The 20,349-nt window shown below is 42.0% G+C and overlaps 1 protein-coding gene across 1 annotated transcript in view; it reads left to right on the top strand.

Annotated features, from left to right (window-relative positions):
* The first annotated feature begins 1,177 nt into the window (after positions 1 to 1,177).
* grin2da (glutamate receptor, ionotropic, N-methyl D-aspartate 2D, a) overlaps positions 1,178 to 20,349 on the top strand; it is a 275,179-nt gene continuing 256,007 nt past the window's right edge. Inside the window, exon 1 of the mRNA XM_035992896.1 lies at positions 1,178 to 1,462. The gene's annotated coding sequence lies outside the window, so the exon portion shown is untranslated. The remainder of the gene's footprint in view (positions 1,463 to 20,349) is intronic.

Raw genomic sequence — 20,349 nt, 5'->3', positions numbered from 1 at the left:
TGTTATTATATTAGATTATATAATGAATCTTGATATTGTATATATTATATACCTACTCTATATACTAAGAGTGAATCATATTCGAGAGGGTGCTTAAATGTGCTGTATGATAAAAGTAACGAACGCTGTCAAGTAAATGTAAAGTAAAAAAGTCTGTCTGAAATGTAGTAGAGCAAAAATAAAGTTGTTTAAATTGTAAATTACTTAAAGTGCAGGTAGACTATACAGTACGTAAAACCTGAGCGTGAGGACGTGAGGAGTAACTGCACTTTGTAACTTTTTGAACTCAGTCCACATTTGATTATGCATCATATTACATGCAGAAAAGCCACCCGTGAGAGCTAAAACATTTACTCAGTGTTGTTGCTTATTACTGTACACAGTATAGGTTAATGAGCTGCCACAACACTTTTCCTTCATAATAATTCATGAACACCAAACTAATCTAAGCAGTTGTTCTGCTGCGGTCAGCAAGTGTTTAAAATGACTAATTAATCGGAATGTACTTTTTTTGTGCTTACCACTTAAATGATTTATAGATTTTTTTTTTTTTAAATCGCACATCAAAAATCTAAAGCATAAAGACCTGCATAAAGCATCCTTAGATTTTATTTTGTGTTCACCTCAGGCTTTTACAGATTTGATAATGTTATCACTTCTGTTTCAATCTTTCCTTCACTGGATGCTTTTGGTGGCCCACGTCCTGTCACATTTGAGAGGGCTGACACAGAAGAGGAGGGGATGACAGGAAAAAGAGGGTGAGAGATGGGTTATGGGGGACAGGAGGAAAGAAGGACACACGGGAGGGATGAGGGAAAGAAAAACGAGTGAGGGAGATGATGATGAGAGAGGGAAGATGAAAATGCATCCTTGGGGAGGGATGGAAGAGTGAAATAGATGGAGGAGAAAAGAGGACAAGGTGGATGAAGAGTTGGGAATAAAAGAGAGATGAAAACAATAAAGAAATATTCAAGTTAAGATAGAAGGAAATCATCCCACACCGGGCCACTTAGTTTAGCATTCAACACGTGTCGCGAGGAAGTGAGGAGGAGAGAGAGAGAGAGGTAGGGAGGGAGGGAGGGAGGGAGGGAGACGTTGCTAGGTGACAGAGCGTACATACTGAATTTTAACAAAATAACTGGAGACGGGAGAGTGAGTGAGAGGGATAGAGAGGCAGCAGTCAGCAACATGTAGCCTCGCCGAGTGGAGGAAAGGTCGAAACTGTGTACGCGCGTGATTAGCTGCTCTTTTTTTTTCTTTTTTTTCTTTTTGGTGGTGGTGGTGGGGGGGTGACATGTTTCCGTTTCATCCCGAGGACATTAACCCGCAACATTAGAATCGATCAGGCTCTATATGCCGCAGGGAATGTCCAGCGGTGGGATGGACGGGTGGATTGTGGTGCACGGAGAAGAGAAGCGGAGAGCAAAAAGAGAAGCAGAAGAGTGTCGGGCTCCTGAAAACAGTGAGTAAATTCTTCCCATGTCTTATTTCGGACCCTCCAGACTCTGCCTCTGGATGAAGGTGAAAAATGTTGCGCCGTGGCTCCGAAAACTGTCTCCGGCTTTGCCCTTCACATTCCGGCTGTTCTGGATGTGCGCTGCTGCTGTATTTCCTCCGGGGCTTGCTGTGCATGTATGTGCAGCCCGGTACTCTCCCTGGCTCGCGCTCTTGCGGGTAGCCTATAGGACGCAGCCGGCCGGTGCGCGAGGCTTTGACCCCTCTGTCATTGATGCGCGTGCACGCCGGGCGGAATGACTGTCTTTCACCCAGACGCGCACACACATGCATGGACCGGTGCGCCACCCCTTCATCCATCCCTCCTCTATCTATCTATCTTTCTTTCTCTCACGCATGAAGTCAGCGCCTAACTTACAGTCGGTGACAGACAGGTGCAGCTGTGATTCACTGTGTGACATTTCTGAAAACCCGCATACATGCCTCCCCGCGCGCCTGCAATCTCACCGCTCAGGCATTTGCATTCTTAAATTTCCCAACCGGTTGTTGCGCATATGTGCGTTATGCCCTCTCCAGCGGCTGCCCTGGTTGCACCGAGGGAACTCACATCTCTCCTACCCCCTCCTCCTCCTCTTCTCCCAAAACCACCACCTCCTCCTCCTCCTCCTCCTCTTCTCCCAAAACTACCCCCCCCCCTTTCAGTATTATTAGCTGTAGGGCAGCTATCAGATCCAGAATCAGTCCTGTGTGTGTGTGTGTGTGTGTCTCTGTGTGTGTGTTTGTGTCTGTGTATGCGTGCGTGCGTGGACGCACACTCACATTAGCAGCTGGTGCACCAGCAAGCAGCAGGCTGTGTGTGTGTGAAGATCACTCCCTAGGACAGACAGGGGAAATTGGGATATAGAGCTAGGAGCGTGCACCCCCTCCCTCCATCTCCACCTCCACCTCCACTCCAATCTCCAGCACAAAGCACAGTTCCTCAAAGCATGATGGAAAATAAAACATTACTGGCATTGATGATGCTGCAGTTACACGTGTGTGTGTGTGTGTGTGTGTGTGTGTGTGTGTGTGTGTGTGTGTGTGTGTGCGCGCGCGCTTCAACAGTTTGAATTGAATTTCCAGTCATGTAGTGTAAACACACTATTCATCCCTCCCGTTTCTCTACAGCAGCCTGGTACAGTGTAAGTGTTTTTTTGCTGAGGCATGGTTGCTGTAATGGAGGTAGATGGCAGAGGGAGAGCTGCTGGTCAGTTTGACATTAGCACTAAAGCCCATACACCCCATTTTCTTGGATTTCTCACCTGTGAGAAGTGCTTCAAATGCATGAAACAACTAGTTGAGTGTGTAGCCATGGTTTCCTCTCTTGCAGAGATGCTCGCAAGCATTGCTCACGTCCCTCTACTAAAATCATCAAACTGAGACACCCCCCTGCACGGATATCTGACGTCTAACATTCAATGAAAATAGAAACTTAGCTGGCATTTTTTTCCTTTTTCGTCTTGTGACTCCAGCAAAAGTAGCTGTGCAGCATCTCTATAAGGGCCCTATGGAAGCTGACAGTAACCAGACCAACGATCTGTATTCTGTGTTGACATTTTTGACATGTCTGTGTGACCCTGTGCCCCTAGTAGTAGTTGGAAAAAAAATCACCTTGGCTACACATTTTCCCCGCTTCCACCATTTTGAGGCCATCGACTGCTGAGGCAGCAGAGTTTTCATGATGCTGTTTCATGAGGCCAGCGGACTGTTGGGCTCGATCCAGCCATTTTATCTTGTGTTAGGTAGTTAAGTCAGACAGGGTGTGATGGATAAAGATGGTGACTTCCTGGCTGACGCCCTCAAAGGCTGCCAGGCTTATTCCACATTCACTCTCACCCTCCTTTTTTGTTTGTTTTGAGGCTATCTACTACCGAGGCATCATGTGAGCGTCAGGTCATCCACACAGTGTTTCTTCCGAGGGTGTGTGGAGAAGCAACCCGTTCTCATTCCCAACTCGTCAAATACTTGACGCTTGGTCAGTGGCTCTCAGCGCCAGATAGAGACGCAAAAATCACCCTTTAGCGTCTGTATGGAAGCAATAGCAGTCGATCAACCGCGGCGCTGTAAGATGACGTAGTATGAAGAGCAACAACGGTAGCGAGTAGTATGAAAGACCAAAAATCCGTGTAATGAGGTTGGTTGGCAGGAGCGATTTCTAGGATCAGACCTTTAGGGGGGCTCAGCCCCTAATGAGAATGACAGTGACACGGATACAGTGCCTTGCAAAAGTGTTAACCCCTGCTTATAGATTTATATATTAGTACAGAAAGTGTATGAACCCCATGACCAAAATAGTCATACATGTACTGTCATTGTGCTACTTATGAAAGGAATTGCAGTGAAAATGAATGATTTCCCCTTTTTTGCTGGAGACCCCCTGGAACCCCATCAAGGACTCCTGGGGGTCCCCGGACCCCCACTTTGAAAACCACTGCCCCATAAAGCGAGGCAGATTTTAAGGGTGTGGAGGTTAGCGGCATGTCATATAGGAGCTGCAACCATAACGTAGTTGCCATGCACAGATATTGTAGAAAGTTAGTGATAATAAAAAAAACTAGTTTTACCATTAGATGTAATCTGGGATTTTGCAGAAACGTCCATTATTGACGTTCTTGTCTGGTGGTAGAGTTGCACTGAATGCTTGGGCAGTTAATTTCTCCTTTTGTCGCTATATGTGACGTTATTGTGGTAGCTTGTTAAAGTTATATAATCAGTGGGGAAGTCGTTGGACGTTGCAACTATAAAAAAATGTTCTCACATTTAAATAAAGTGCTTTTGATAGTTAAGTTGGAGCAGAAAACAGCTGTGCAGAACAAGCGTGATTGTTTTTTTACCGGGTTGTCGTTCCCCCACGTCAGAAGAAATTTAGGTAACACTTTACTTGGAGGTGTCTACATAAGAGTGACATGACATGTCATGAACACATGACACTGTCATGAACACAGTCATGACACATTAACCCTAACCATAACTTGTCATGACAAAAACTGAATGACACTAAAAGAAGTTTTATGTCATAAACGTTTATGACTTGTTTATAATGTTTATGACACGTTCATGACAGTGTCATGTCACTCTTATGTAGATACCTTCAAGTAAAGTGTTACCAAAATTTGTATAAAGTTGAACCATTCTCAACTCCTCCCCATTGTGCCACTGGTGGACATTTGTGTCTTGAGTTGTGGGGGTAGCACCATGTGTTGGGGGGTTCCATTCACATTGAATGGCAACCTGTCGTGCCTCTAGTGTTAAGTTAGTATTTGGGATGTGAAGACACTCTATGTTGGTTTTTCCATTCATTTGATCCCCGATTTGTATGTTTCCTACTCTGAATGTCCATTTGTACTGTTCTGAGCAACGGTAATAAGCTAACTTAGCTAACTACGAGGAGAAACCTTTCGGATTACCAAAAAATGAACAGAAGAAAAGAGAGCAATAGGGTTGCGGGCGATGTCTCCCGATTGGCTTATGGTGATTTCCACAGTGAAACATCACGATGGACGATGACATGTTTGTTGGAGGAGGGCTGTGATGACATGTTTGAAATTCAAAATTGATTTTAATAATAAGGCATCTTGCCAGTAGCTCTTGCTCTCTTTCTCTCTCTGACACCCACCCACTCACTCTCTCCCTCTCCCTCTCCCTCTTCCTCTCCCTCTCTCTCTCCGTCTCACTCTCTCTTGGGTGCGTGCTGTCCAGAGGAAATGCACAATTACACCTATCCAAACTCATGATTGAAGTGTCCACCTGCAGTTGCACTTGCAAAATCAATATGTGCACCGTTGATGAATCAGAATTTTTACTATTTAAGCACGCAATGAATGCCATTGGGGTCACCCCGGTGTTGGTGTGTGATGGGGGGGGGGGGGGGGGCAGACAACATTTAGTTTAGAGAACTGTGAGATGATGGCTAAATGTTTTGCTTGTTTACAACCGGTCTGACTGCTAGTGTTTCTTCCCCAGTCAGACTCTGTTTAAACGGTATTACCGTGGTTTCAGATCTTGACAATTACTGTCACGAATACAATAATAACATAACTACAAAAATAAGACCCAGATTGCTCCAAACCGTAATTATCCTTTAAGCTGCCACGAGGCCACTTAGACTTTTGGGTAGACTGTCAACAGATTGTAAAATTAGCTTGAGAAAATTGTAAAGCCAACAGGGTTTAACAGCATCTGGTAGCTTGTTACCTGTGATGCGTGTACCAGGATGTAATACACAAATGCCTTGATGTTGGTAGCTGTGTGTCCACCTGTAAAATGAGGGAGGAACAAGGGAGGAAGGCAACAGCGTAAGAAAGGAGGGAGCGAAGGGAGAAAAGAAAGAGGCGAGGATTGAAGGGAGGGAGGGAGGAAGGAAGGAAGGAGTTATGAGGGAAGAATAAAACGTAGAAGAAAGAGAGGGGGAATGAAAGAAGAGGTGGCATCAAACCCTCCACTTTGTGTGCAGAGATACATCTGTGCAACCTGCCACCTGGTCTGCTGTGTGTCTCTCTCGGTGTTTGAATTGAACAGTAGAAGTTGTCAAGTGTCATCGCTTCCCACAATCCATCACAGAGCAGTCGTGGCGAAGCAGAGCGACAGGCAGGCAGACAGAGAGCGACGGAAGGCTGGCGCTGCCCGTCTCTCTCCCTTTCTCTCTTCCTGTTGTGAGTTTTCCTCTCTCGCCCTCCGTCTCTTTTTCTCTGTCTCTTCACCACAATCGCACACATTTAATTGTGACACTAAGCTGTCTGAATACTTCATTCATATAATCCCCAAGTGTTGTTGAAACACTCTCTCTTTCGTGTGTGTGTGTGTGTGTGTGTGTGTGTGTGTGTGTGTGTGTGTGTGTGTGTGTGTGTGTGTGTGTGTGTGTGTGTGTGTGTGTGACATCATATCCATTGAAGGGCTGCGCCAGGCCAAATGAGTTCAGCCATTTTGGGTCGTTTTTCTGCAGTCGGCTGGACTTTATTCTGCTTTTCCTTTTTTGTTTAGTCACTTCCTCTCCTTTTGGATTCCTCTCCCTTCCTTCCTCATTCTTTCCTCACCCCCTTCCTTTATATCTCGCTGCTTTTCATCTGTTTTTTTTCTGCTCTGTCCTTTTGACTTTTCCTCCCCGTTTTCTTCTTCCATTCTCTTTCTTTTATTTTCCTAGTCCTTCCTTCCTCCTCGTTTTCTTCCATACCTCCATTCCCTTTTGGACTCTCTTTACTTCCTGTTGCAACTTTTCTACCTTCCATCTTCCACTCCTTTCATTCCTATCTCCTTTCCTCCTCCTGTGTCCTTTTGTCCTTTCTTCTCCACTTCCTTCCTCTCTTCTCTGATTATACTTAACAGTTACCTCCATCCTCCCCTTCTCCTTGTGTTCCTTTCCTCTGCCTCTATGATTCTTCTTCCATACTTCCTTCCCTCCTTCCATCAGCTATTATTCCTTACTTCCATTCCTTTTTGTTCTCTCCATACTTCCCTATGCTCTTTCTTCCTTCTTTACTTTCATCCTCCACTACATCCTTTAAACCTACCTCACTTCCTTTATTCCATTTCCTGTCTTCTCTGGTTTGTATTGTTGTTGTCTTTTTCTGTTGTCCTCTCTTTTTGCTTACGCTCTCTTTTGGTCTTGCCTCCCTTCCGGGTGAATTGTTGCTACCTATCGTCCTTCAGTGTAGGCCTGCACAATAAATCGTTATAAAATCGCGATCTCGATTCACCCCTGTTCTCGATTTAATTTTTAAATGACTTAAATTTTTTTTTCTCCTTCAATTAATTTACTGAAAGCATTTGACATTGACATTCAAGGTCCCATGGCTTGAAAATGTCACTTTATGAGGTTTTTTAACATTAATAAGAGTTCCCCCAGCCTGCCTATGGTCCCCCAGTGGCTAGAAATGGTGATAGGTGTAAACCGAGCCCTGGGTATCCTGCTCTGCCTTTGAGAAAATGAAAGCTCAGATGGGCCGATCTGGAATCTCCTCCTTATGACGTCATAAGGGGAAAGGTTACCTCCCCTTTCTCTGCTTTGCCCGCCCAGAGAATTTGGCCCCCCCATGAGAGAGAGAGAGAGAGAGAGAGAGAGAGAGACATCATGGCTTGAAAACAAGCAAAGTGGCAGTTGGTCAATGCCAATTGTATGTCTACTGCAATCTCATGGGAAAAGTAACTACATTTACATACTGTGAATCGTTTTTTTTTAATCGAAAATCGATTTTGAATCGAATCTTGAGCCTAAAAATCGATATCGAATCGTGACATTTTCTGAATCGTGCACCCCTATTTGGCACTGCCAGTTAGTTTGCTTTTGTCATGGTTCATGTGTGCAATAAACATTACACTTCGTGAGAAAAGAATGGTGGCAGAGAATCGTGATATCAGTTCTAAGCTAAAAAAATCGTGATTCATATTTTCCCCCCGAATCGTGCAGGCCTACTCCAGTGACTACTTTTCTTCCTTGCTCTTTCTTTACTCTGTTCCTTTTTCATCTGTCTTTTTGTTATTTCCACCATATTTGCTTCCTTTCTGTATTCCTCTTCTTCCTGATTATTTCCATCCTCTTTTGGTCTCTCCTTACTTCCCTGTGCCCTTTCAACTCTCCTTCCTTCCCTTCTCTGCTTCTTCTTTCATTCCTCTCTTCTTTACTTCATTTCTTCCTGCTCTCTTCCTTCCTACACTCTTTCTTCTTGTCTTGTCTTGTTTTCCCTTTCTCCATTCCTCCTTTTTCATGATGCTTCCATTCTCCTTTGGACTCTCTTAACTTCCTGTGCCTTTTCATCTTTCCGTCCTCCCATCTCCACTCCTCCCCACTTTCTTCTCTTCCTTTTTCATTCTTTGTTCCCTCTGGTTTTCTTTTGCTTGTCTTTTTCCGTGTCTTCCCCACTTCCATCTTTCCTTCCTCTGTTCCTCTCTTTCTTCCTTGTCTCAGGTTCCTTTTGGTTTCTCCTTGCTTACCATGTTCCCTTTCATCTTTTCCTTCCTCTTTCCTTCATTATCTCTCTTCCTTGTTTCCTTTCGTCCTCGTATTTCTTTTTGCTCTGGTCTTTCTGATGCTTTTGCTTTGTCATTCTCTCTCGTCAGATGCTCTCCTCTTTATCCTTCCTCATACCTCTGTTCTTCCCTCCTCTTCTCCTTCTTTATCCTCTTCCCCCTCCGTTCACTCTTTCCTTCTCCTTTGATCCATAGTTCCTTCCTTCCTCTATTGATTAACTCATTCCTCTTCCATATCTCTGTCCCCTCTGCCCTTCCTTTCTCCATTTCCTCCCTCCCTCCCTACCCCTCTCTTTTATTCAAATCTTCTCCTCTTCCTCATTCCTCCGCTCCCTCCCTCTCAGAGTCGGACCATTCATATCTCCTCTCCTCTTTATCAGCACGTTCCATCAGCCTCTGTGAATGGATGCCTGAGAACAAGGAGATGAATGGACTTGCATTCATCCTTAGGTGTGTTTCATCACACTTGGACATGAGTCCCGCCCCCACATGCGCGCGCACACACACACACACACACACACACACACACACACACACACACACACACACACACACACACACACACACACACACACACACACACACCCACCAGTATATCTGATGCAGGGCTCAGGCTAGTGTCTACAGTGTGGAGTTGAAACTAAGTGGACCAGCGGTCTGCAGTGTCACATACCCTTTACCATACCTAGAGATTGCCATGGGGTACTTTCCATAAAATCATTTCTCAATGCAAATCAAACCAGCTATTAGGCTAACTGACATTAAACCATGCCAATCTCTAGGTATGGTGAAGGGTATGTGATGATGTGGGGCTATTTTAATTCCAAAGGCCAAGGGAACTTTATCAGGATGCATAGTATCCTGGATCCATGAAATAACTGGCCTTTAAAAATAAAAATCTGCCTGCCTCAATGGGAATTTAACATAGGGGTGTACTCACTTTTGTTGCCAGTGGTTTAGACATTAATGGCTGTGCGTTGAGTTATTTTGAGGGGACAGCACATTTACACTGTTATACAAGCTGTACACTTAATACTTTACATTGTAGCAAAGTGTAATTTCTTCAGTGTTGTCCCATTAAAAGATATAATGAAATATTTACTAAAATGTGAGGGGTGTACTCACTTTTGTGAGATACTGTGTATATATATATATATATATATATATATATATATATATATAACTGCTTGAATATGTTGATGAAAGTCATGTGTAGTAATATATAATATTGAGGAGGTGATGCATGGTGATATCGATTTGAATCGTTGACAAGATAATCGTATGCGATATTGTGAGACCAGTGAAAATTCACAATGTCCCTAGAGGACAGTAGAGTAAGATGGGGACAATAGATGGAAGGAATGACAGAAGGAAGAGAGAGACGACAGCAGAGGACTGGTAGAGGAGATGGTGGTGGAAAGGAGCCAGTGGCAGGGAGCCGCGAGAGACAAGATGCTGCAGTGTCAAAGTAAATCGATGCATGCCGAGTTAACATATGCCATTTGGTGGATGCATTACAATGTCCAGAGTGTGTGCGTTTCCAGCAGTGGGTGAAACGAAACGGGAAAGACGATATAGTAATGGAGTTCACACAAGACTGAAAAACAGGCAATAAACAAACCACATACATAATAAATATAAAAACGTGATGCTATAAGGCCCCATAGAGTTGAGGGGAACTGCAGATGTGGGTGATAATTCTCTTTGGCGTTCTTACTATGAGTGAAATCTTTTACATACAAGTAGTTATTTGAACTATTGTTAATATAAAAATATTTTTCATTGCAGCTTTAAAGTGTTACAAGTGACTTAGGTCAGCAGCCTGGTTGACACCAGACCCTTCTCAGTTGTAACTGAGAGTGGGTCTGGGCAAGGTTCATTCACAGCCCATTTCCAAAGGGGCGTCACCAATGGACACCACTCAAGTGCCTCTGGGCGCAATTGGATAGTCTTTCAACCAATCAGACCAAGGATCCCGGTGATGTAGCAGCGACAGCGGCATCAACGGGTTGCTGCGCTTCGGTAGCCGTCATGTTGAATGCAAACAAAAATCTGCTTGCCGTCGCTGCGCTATCGTCATCGTGTAAAGCCCGCCTCAACGGTTATGATTGGTGCCTCGATTTGGTAAAAATTGGAAATGGGCTTGAATGGGCTCTTGGCCAGACTGACTTGCAGAGCAAATCTCAAATTTGCCGAAAGTTCGTCAGGGTTTTTCCAGGCTATTAGGTCAGTGGAAAATTGAGCGTGTGTCCTTCAGTTCACTTCTCAGACACATTGTTTAGGTTATTTGCAAGTCTTAAGACATTTTGATTAAAACTGCATTACATTTGAGTGAAAGTTCTTTTTTTTTTTTTTTTTTTTTTTTTTGAGATTACATAATCACATAATTGCTGTTTCAACAGCACTTAAATAGTCATTTGAATATTCTTAAAATAGTGGAACATAACAGCTCTATCAGATAGTACACCATGATTATAACCCACTTAGATAGACGGGATGGTCTTCATTGACTTGTGCATCCTCAGAGAAAAACATTGTAGCTATTGGTGAATCAGTGGCTGCACATGTGAATCAATAACAAGATAATAGTACATGTGTGGAAGTGTTAAAGTTTGGTCTCCTTTAAAAAATGTTTTGGTTTTATTTGGTTTTCAGTAGGCGCAGTGAAGTTTGCATTTCTACTACCACTTGGAGTGACAGAAGATGGGTGATTTAACTATTTATCCATTATTTTTAGCCATACATTGGCTGAAATCCAGAGCCAGTTTCCTGCAGACAGTCCCACCCCTCCAGACAACCAAAGAAATAGCAAGGACAAATATCTGGAAAGATGAATGGAACCAGCTAAACACACGAGCCCAGGACTGGATGGAGAGAGGAATCACCCCGACTGAATGTCTCGCCAGCGGGCACGACCTCCCATGGCTTACCTGGAAGACCCTCAACAGACTATGAGTGGAACAGGGGAGGTGCAAAGCACTTATGAAAGCATGGAACCACCGGACAGAAGACACATGCAGCTGTGGAGCGGTACAGACAATGTCCCACCTACTGGAGTGTGAAAACGCCCCTCAGTGCAGCCCCCAGGACCTGGCTGAACCGACCCCATCAGCTGTGACCTGCGCCAGATATTGGCAGAACGACATCTGAAATTGCAACGGACTCGAAGAAAAAGCCATACATTTAGACTTGCATTTCAAGTAGTTTTGAAGTTGCCGATTTACATATACAATTTGAAGTTGTTTATGTCCACCTGATGAATGTGAGAACCAATATTTACTCTTCTTTTAGCTATTATTCTATTTTGGTCTCCTCCAACTCCTGAGAAAAAAATATCTGTCTGTTTAGCTGCAAAATGCTCCTATAGTTTCCCCAGCTAGTCTCTAACTGTGTCTGTCTCCTGTTTGGTGCTGGACACGTACAGTGGATTTCTCTGAGGTTTTCATTGAAAAGTGCTGCGTGATGAGAGCTGGGAGAGTGAATCAAAACAGGAAGTTGCGAGCTGTTGTCGTTCAAATGTGTAAGGATAAACCCCTTGAGATGTTTCATCTCGTTTTCGTTTTTCCCAGTAACATAACAGTCTATAGTGCCATAGAATGATAATATCCGGGGCAGCAGTTGCTGGTTGTATTTAGCCGCTACAGAGCTCCGGGACGCCGGCTACCTGCGACAGTTGTTAAGCCACCAATAGGTGACTGTGAGCCGTGTACAGGCACCGCCAGATGACGGTCCTTCCAGGGGCCATGATAGTGGAGTTAAGCCCGAAAAAGTGAGCGTCATGTGGCGATGCGTGCACCACAACAACTCCTTAAATTTAAGAAAAAGACTGGATTTGGATTAAAACACTACTAATGAGCGAACAAGCGTTTCCTGGGTGAAAGTATTTTGTTCTTGCTGCATATAACGTTGATGAGTGACACCCATGGTATTGGAAGGAGGATTTAATTCTTGCATGTTTTGTTTTGTTGTGCATGATCAAAAAACATCCCCCCCCCCCTCTAATTTCTTCACAAATTGCACCCTGCATATACATGTAGTTATTTAGATAAAATAAGATAAGATAAGCCTTTATTGTCTCCTGTAGGAGAAATTCATCTTGGGCATTCGAGAGAAACGAAATGGCGACACATCGCTTAAACACACAATAAACATACAGTTAACCTACATAGAAACATAATCATACATTATCTCATCCAAAGAACCCACAACAACAGCATTCTTAGGAAATACCATTGTTAATATGAACATATTTTTATTGCAGCTTTAAAGTGTTACAACTGACTCAGGTCAGTGGAAAATTGAGGTTTGTCCTTCAGTTGGGGGTTTACTGGTTATTAAAACATTACATATACGAGAGATCAGCATCACACCAATTTGTAAATTGATGTGTGTTTATGTTCCTCCTGAACACATATGTTAATATATAAATACTTGCTCCACAAGTTTTCCACGTACTGCTCCCCCAGGTGAGCTGCAAGTCACCAAATCACCAAATTAGTGATCATTAGGATTGTGCAGTTATCCATAGTTTCAGTCATTCACTCATACAATAGTCTTTTTTTATTTTGATCAGCACAGCTGTTCTAAATGACTAAATGGGCTGCTCTGAGAACACTGCAGCTTTTCTACAAAGCATATGGCATTATTTGTATGGGGGAAATTCTCTCCTTTGTGGCATATTTTAAGGTAGACGGAAAGAGCGACGGATTAGAAGAAAGAAGCGGATGACATGCAGCAACACTTCGGGGCCAGATTTAAACCAGGACATCACATTTGCGCTGTGCATTATGCGCCTCAACCGACAGACACAAGCTGTTTTATTAACAAATGGCAGGAAAGTAATGACATTTCTGCATAAACTAAAATGTATTTAGGGTTGTTGCTTCTCAGCAAACATAAATTCAGCCTCTGCCACAAGATATCACAACATTAATAAAATATGTAGAGGAAAGGTGCCTAGTCTCAGTTTGCAGGGTGGAGCTGTTCATCTTTGGCTTTTCTTACTGTCTGGGTCAGGTGTCACGCTAATCCCTCACTCAGGATTATCCGAGCAGCCACATCAGATATTTGAAGGAAACGTGTCGGGGGATAACGAAAAAAGGCAGCAGCAGTAAGGAAAGGCAACAGCTTGAGGAAACATGAGAGAGGCAGCTTAAAGGGAGGAGGAGAAAGATGAAGGAAAAAAACCAAAAGGACATTCAGCAGAACATTCCGGAATTGAAGTGAACGAACCAGGGGCTCACCGGGCCGGCCTGTCGCTGTAAATCTACATCAGCGGATTAATGTGGCTCGAGCCCGCTGCGGAGGGAGGGAGGGAGGGAGGTGAGGGATTTGTGCGGTGCACCTGTAACCCCACCTGGTGTGCTGTAGCACTCCGAGACAAATGCTCCGGGGAGCAACAGAGGGCGAGTGGTGAGAAAAAGGATGAAGAGAAAAGAAAGAGACAGTGGATACCGAGGTTGAGGGGCAATCTGCACCGGTAGCGTTGCGTCACCTGAGGATTGTTTGTGGTCTCTCGCTCTCTCTCTCACTCTCGCTCTCTCTCTCTCTCTCTCTCTCTCTCTCTCTCTCTCTCGCTCTCTCTCTCTCGTCCTCCCAGTGGAGGAATTTTACTTAAGTAAAAGTACTAACACCACACTGTAGAAAATACTCTGTTACAAGTAAAAGTCCTGCATTGAAAATGTTACTTAAACCTTGTGTTGTCCTCGGGTCAAATTTGACCCGTTTTCAAAGTTAACCAAATTGCCCAAAGCAACATGGATGCATGGATGTACATTGTATGGAACCCATACAATGTTCTTCGCAGGTAAAATATATATATATCTATATCTATATCTATATATATATAGATATATATATATATAGATATATAGATATATAGATATATATATATATATATAGATATATATATATAGATATATATATATATCGATATATCTATATATATATATATATATAGATATATATATATATATCGATATATCTATATATATATATATATAGCTATATATCTATAGCTATATATCTATAGATATAGATCTATATATATATATCTATATGTATATAAATAAATAAATAAATAAAGTTTATGGACCATGAATTAAAGCGACCAAAAAAAGTTCATTTTCAATTTTGTCCCGGAAGGACCACAAGTTCATGGTCGACGGAAAGACAACACAAGGGTTAAGTAAAAGTATGTAAGTATCATCAAGAAAATAAATGTACTTAGAGTATTGAAAGTAAAAGTACTCTATGCAGAAAACTCCTCACATTTTAGAAACTGGAAACAATCAAAACACTTCTGTCAATTAACTAAGTGTTCAGTCGGCTAATCATTTCAGCTGTACCTATATATTGTTGGGTAGTTTAATTTATAATAAAACATCGTAAACATTTGTAAAGTAACAAGTAACTAAAGCTGTAGTGGAGTAAAAAGCACCATATCTCTCTCTGAGATGTAGCGGAGTAAAAGTAGAAAGTGGCATGAAAAGAAAAGACTCAATGTACAAGTACCTCAAGTTAGTACTCAAGTACAGTACTTCAGTAAATGCACTTCATTACATTCCACCACTGCTTCCTCCTACCACCTCCTTTTGGTCCTCTTTCAATGTCCTATATTTCTTTGCCCTTGCCATCCCTCTCCTTCCCCCTCTTTCTTTCCTTTTCAGCCACCAAGTCAGCTCGGCTGGGCTCAGCCTCGGCTGCCTATTACTCTGCAGCCACTGTACATTTTTGACTTTGTAGGCTTTGAGCCTGGAGCCTCTTTGAATACCCTTCTCTCCTAAAATCCGGGCTGAATATTGTTAGAGGAGCTTTGGAGAGGGAGGCAATTTCTGATATAAAATGCCTGTGTGACTCTTCCCAATGTCAGAGGCTCAAGAGGCTCAGTTCAGACAAGATCGTTACCTCACGCCGCCTCTCAAGGTTGCAGTGACTACGGTGCAGTGAATGCAATGTAGTCAATTAGGCAAAGGTTTGAATCCCTGCGTAGGCCCGATGGGAGAAGCTGAATGAATAACACTTTCCCCTCGCTAAAAGACCAGTGCCGAGGTGTAAGCACGCAAGAGCTTGGCCCCCAGCTGCTTTATGGCTGAAGTAGGACCACTGTGGTTATACTGGGCCACAATGAGTGCACTTGAATGAATGAGTTGTGCAGGCGCATGCAGCAGTACCTCTACATAACGATCCGTGATGCAGCACTATACTGTATGTGATGCCAAATCTGCCCAAATACTGACTTTGGTTCCAGGGTGAATTTTCTACGAAGAAATTGAATGGAGTTGATGTATAAAAAGGCTTTTCAAAGTAAGCCCCCTGTGTGTGTTTTTGTCTCTAATGGCACTAGCTGCATCGATTTATGTATCCATTTTCAAGTCAAAGCAGTAATTTTGCCAATGGTAAGCTAAACACTTGTGTAATTTGTGTCACTGCCAGCAAGACTCATCTCTTTCTCTCAGCACCGAAGGAAGCAAAATAAGAAGCTCCCAGAGTTTACGTGTTTTAGATCTTGAATGGTCACATGATAAAGATTTGATTGGTTTTGATAAAAACCAACAGCCAACAGCACTGACATGGTAATCGGCACACATCGCTGTAGTGTCTGTGGGTGACACAAATTATATATCCGAGTGTACAGCTTTCTGTTGGTTAAATTGCTGTTTTGAGTTGAAAACTGAAATTGCCTGAGCCTGTGCTATTAGAGAGTCAAATTATACAAATGTTACAATGTCCATACTGTGCTGAATGTAGATAGTGACAGAGACAAATATGTGAAAAGTCCATTAATATCACCCTTAAGGAAATTGCACTGGAGCCGTAACTCCACATTTGGTCCGAGAAATATAACACTTCTTTGGTGTAATGCATGGAAGCTGCCTTGGTCCCCTGTACTTCTGCTTTGTTTAGGTAAAAAAAAGTATATACAGGTGAGACAGATCGCTCTCGAGATGTTAATGCAACCGAGCTGACTCGGTGGAGAGTAATTCTTCTTTCTAAAGCTCAATATAGACAAGACAGAAACACTTATGTTTGGCCCGGAGACAAAAACGAAATTCACTATTTAAGGAGTTTGGGTCGTTGGTTTCCGAGAATCTTTTGTGTTCTCCTAAACTCCATTTCAAGATCAGTGACCAAAAAAAGCAGAAAAATTAGTAAGCATGGCGTAGAAGTCAGGCTTTTACCTCAGGCATTTGAACTACACTTCCCTTTATCTTTAAAACTATTGGTGAAGTATTGGTACATATAAAGCACTAAATGGTTCAGGACCAGCCTTGTTGTCTTATGATCCTTAACGCTCACTCAGATGCTCCACTGCTTTCAGATGGTCAGAGCCACAGTAATAAGAACGCTGGAGATGACGGGGATCTATTTCACTTAACTTTCTCACTAATGCAACAGCAAAGACAGTACCGGTAAAATCATCTATTGTTTAGTTGAGGGGATTAATAACCACTTATTCTTTCAGCGGTATCAGCTACCAACAGGCCACGGCATACACTGAATGTCTTGGTTGTCATTGAACAGGAAACGGTTACATCTTAATCATTAAAGCAGAATAATAACACCTTTTTTACTAAGTTTTTGAGTTACTTTTATTTAATATATACAGTACGTACAGTCTTTTTTTTTTTAGCGAAACCTGCTGCTAATATGGGACCGGTGCCTAAACGACCGGTATCTACCGGACCGAAAAGCAAAGCGGATTTCGATGCCTCATTTCAGTGCCAATTAAATGCCTTCTGCGCTGCTCTCTGATGCTCTGAAACAGACGTTAGACGCAACAGAAGCATAGCTGCACATAAACACTGTTAAGCTGACAGCTAAACGGTGTAAAGGGTGTCTGTATTTCGCTGTAGAGGATTCCAACAGCGGGACGTTTAGCAGTGTGCAGCTGCCTTTGTCGGAAAAACAATACAGACGGTGCGTTCAATTGAAACTAGTAAGCCTCGTGGTGCATTCAAAGTTATTGTAAAATACCCTATTTTTTTTCAAGTATCGGTTGAGGCACTGTTTAGGCACCAGCACCTTTTTTTAAAAGTATCTTTTTAGCACCGGTATCGGAAAAAACCCAAACGATACCCAACCCTACACACGGCACACATACAGAATATACAAGAAATAATAAATAGGATAGAATACAAGAACAGCTATTCAAAAATAAAGATAAAAAAATACAAAGAAAAGAATGTACAAACGTGTATACAAGTGGCGAATAAAAATGCACAACCTACTTAAATAGTATTTATAAAAATGTAAGTACCAGCTGTAGCTGTAGCTGTAGCTGCGACGGGTAATTGCTGGCGACTTTTGTTTATTAACGTTAAGTGTTTGTTAGCTTGTTAACATTACCAGTTAGCTAACGTTAGCCTGTTTAATGTTAACGGTAACGTTACAGTTAACAGCTAACGAGCCCTAAGGACAGCACTGTTGTTGTCAACTTGGCCTTTGTTTGTGGTGTGACTGATTCACCTCTAGTGTCTAATCTTTCCAGATGAATTTAAATAAAAAGGTTGAGGATTGATCATATAATCATTTTCAAAACATTCAAAACTGTTACTGTTATTGTGGTTTTAAAAGGCAGCAATAAATAAACACATTCAAATCTAGAGTGTGAAATCCTGATTATTTTTCAGACTATAATCGTACCAACAAAATCTATAATCGTTGCATCCCTAGGGATGACAAATGTCAGTATGATATGCCATGTGCAGGTTTTCATTTTTGCAGAGGGCATTATGCAGTAAAATCTTCATACTGTGATGAACTGGATAAATACCCATGCAGACTGATAATAGATAACCATGCCATACTGCCACATGCAAATAATAACTCACATGAAAATCAGTAGAATGAAAAAAACACAAATGCCACACAGCCGGCTTGTGGCATTTGTGTTGGCAGCGGGTGAAAAATTGCTTTGACATTTACAATACATAAAGAGTTCTTGTGCAACAGTGAACATGAACGCACAGAAAAACAACAGTATTGCACACATCATGTATGTTCAGGTTCACGGCTCTCATACGCTGAGTAGATCATCAGGCTGCTGGTGATGCCGCTGATATTTCTTTCACTTCTGTTGGGGGGGGATGACTTCCTGTCGACACTTTTGGCTGTAACTGTAATTTCATTTCACCTAACCTCTTCCTCTGCAGCCTCAGAACCTTTCGCCCAAAGCTGTTTCTGCAGATGCCCCCTCTCTGCCCACAGTCCAGCAGGCTAATAGGATGATAAGCACCATTTGCTTGAGAAGATCTCTTTAGTTCTACCTAAATCCCTCCTAATTTGCTCATTTTGCCCACTTTAGTAACACCCTTTGTTCACTCTAGGCGCAGATGAAAAAGGTATTGCGTAATCAATCAGCTGTGTAGCCTACAATTGATCATTATATTCAGGCAGACACTTTACTTTCTGTGTCACTGCATGGAAGGTTATTTTTGGTTTTGCTTTCCCTACAGCTGATTAAACCACTCGTGTAACTGTAATATTAGTGAATTATAAGCGTATTATTCTTGCTGCCAGGTGTTTTAGATGAGTGTCTGCTATATGCTTAAACCTTAAAGTGATGTCGGAGTCATCTTTGCTGCTTGTTCTGCTTGTGATTAGTGCTGGGTACTGAATTCGATACTTTTTAGGCACTGACAGAATGACGTCCTTAGTATCGAGTATCGAAAAATGTCTCGTCATTCAATACCAAATTTGAATACCTAAGGAGTAAATCTCATCAGCGTCAGTGAGCCAATAAGCATGCAGCATGCTTCTACCAAGATGTAATAATGCTGCTGATAGGCTGTCTAACGTTAAAACTGCTTAAATCCTTCTCCTGACAGCCTGATGTATAAACCAGACTGGGTAACGGCTTTATGCATCAGGCTGTCAGGATGCTGAACTGTCTCCTCTCTGCCTCCAGAAAGTCTGGACTGTAACAACACAGCCACACAGCCACACAGCCCCAGCCCTAAGAGCTTTCTTTATACAAACATATACGCACACACGCCTACACTCAACAGTAGCCACTTTGTACAGTCTACAAAAAACGGCTGCTAATAACTCATTGTGTGGATAGCATATTACTGCACAACTTTTTTCACTATATGCACTATATTTGTTATCATTACAGTTTTTTGTTATTTATTTGTACTTTGTTATGTTCCCCCCGAACCCCAGCCTAACTTGTCAATATTTCAAAAGTTTAAGGCAAGGCAGCTTTATTTGTATAGCACATTTCAGCAACAGGGCAATTCAAAGTGCTTTACATGAAAACAGATAAAATACGAGAATAAAAGTTACAGTGCAGTATAAGAAATTAAACATTAAAGAGCAGTTAAAACAGTTAAATATATAAAAGCAGATCAAATAGGAATTTCTCTTTATATGCTTATATAGATTGTCATACAGTGTCAACAATGCAACTTCAGTATAAGAAATGAACAGTTATTTAAAGAAAGGCAACATCAAAAAGATAGGTCTTCAGCCTTGATTTAAAAGAACTGAGAGTTGCAGCAGACCTGCAGTTTTCTGGGAGTTTGTTCCAGATATGTGGAGCATAAAAATGTAGTATGAAGGAATGGTTTATTTTCGTGTCTGGAAGCTTACACGGCCCATCCATTATAGGATTATTCAGACACATTTTAAATAAACATTTTCCTAATGCTGACAAAAAACAAAATATGTACATAAAGGGTACAAGTATAACATTTACAATTCAACACAAAAACCAGATAAATACAGGGTAAATACAAGTAGGGTACTATAAAGTTATTTCAACATAAAACCCTTTCAGACCAGAATAAATTATGGTACAAGTTAGGGCTGCACAGTATATTGTGTATATATATTTATATTATATTATAATATTATATAATATTATAATATAACATATATATAACATAC

The sequence above is a fragment of the Sander lucioperca genome, chromosome 16 (genome assembly GCF_008315115.2).
Source record: "Sander lucioperca isolate FBNREF2018 chromosome 16, SLUC_FBN_1.2, whole genome shotgun sequence".
Classification (NCBI taxonomy): Eukaryota; Metazoa; Chordata; class Actinopteri; order Perciformes; family Percidae; genus Sander; species Sander lucioperca.
This window is presented reverse-complemented; position numbering and strand designations above follow the sequence as displayed.